A 1,027-nucleotide genomic window follows, 5' to 3' on the forward strand; every position below is an offset into this window, starting at 1 on the left:
CCATTGACTTTTCCTTTCACGGATGATTGCAGCATGTGCTGCTGTGTGATAGCATTTTCCCCGCGGTAGAGCTTCTTTCAAAACTGGAGTCGGTCCTCTCACATCCTGCCATGGCTTTATCAATTATATTTACATAAAATTCTAAAACTTCTGTTGTCAGTTCATCAGTCTTCACAGCCTCTCCACCAGGAGCAGCTTCTGTCTCAAGAAGCCACTTTCTTCAGGGGCGCCCGGGTGGCTGAATTGGTGGCTGAGGGGGCCCGGGTGGCTTTGGCTCAGGTCATGATCTCATGGTCCATGAGTTCGAGCCCCACGTCAAGCTCTGTGTGGACAGCTCAGAGCCTGGAGCTTGCTTCAGATTCTGTGTCTCCCTCTCCCTCTGTCCCTCCCCCGCTCACACTCTGTGTGTGTGTGTGTGTGTGTGTGTGTGTGTGTGTGGTGTGTCTCTCTCTCTCTAAAATAAAATAAAAATTTTTTAATTCTTCCTAACTTCTATTAATGTTGATTTTTTTTCAAGATTTCACATATCATCCTTCCCAGGGGCCGTGCTAATCTCTGTACTGTTCCAACTTTAGTAAATGCGCCTGTGAAGCAAGCACCTATTACTGTTAATATTTTGACCTCTTCCCATGAATCACAGATGTTCCTTTTTTTAATATTTACGTATTTATTTTGATAGAGAGGGAGAGAGAGAGAAAGAGAGAGAGAGAGCACGCACACAGAAGAGGGGCAGAGAGAGAGAGGGAGAAAGAGAATCCCAAGCAGGCTTCATGCTGTCAGCACAGAGCCTGGCTTGGGGCTTGATCTCATGATCCATGAGATCATGACCCGAGCCAACATCAAGAGTCGGACGCTCAACTGACAGAACCACCCAGGCATACCTGTATTTCTCTCTTTTTTTTTTAAGTTTATTTCTTTATTATGATAGAAAGAGAGAATCCCAAGCAAGCCACACCCTGTGAGTGTGTGAGCCTGATGTGGGCTCGAACTCACAAACCTTGAGATCATGACCTGAGCCGAAGTCAGA

The 1,027-nt window shown here is 46.2% G+C and overlaps 1 non-coding gene across 1 annotated transcript; it reads right to left on the minus strand.

Moving 5' to 3' along the window:
* Positions 1-496: 496 nt before the first annotated feature.
* On the minus strand, positions 497-599 carry LOC125939199 (U6 spliceosomal RNA). Its single transcript, XR_007462957.1, has one exon. It is a non-coding gene; the product is annotated as a U6 spliceosomal RNA (small nuclear RNA).
* Positions 600-1,027: the final 428 nt, after the last annotated feature.

The sequence above is a fragment of the Panthera uncia genome, assembly GCF_023721935.1.
Source record: "Panthera uncia isolate 11264 chromosome B2 unlocalized genomic scaffold, Puncia_PCG_1.0 HiC_scaffold_24, whole genome shotgun sequence".
Taxonomy (NCBI): Eukaryota; Metazoa; Chordata; class Mammalia; order Carnivora; family Felidae; genus Panthera; species Panthera uncia.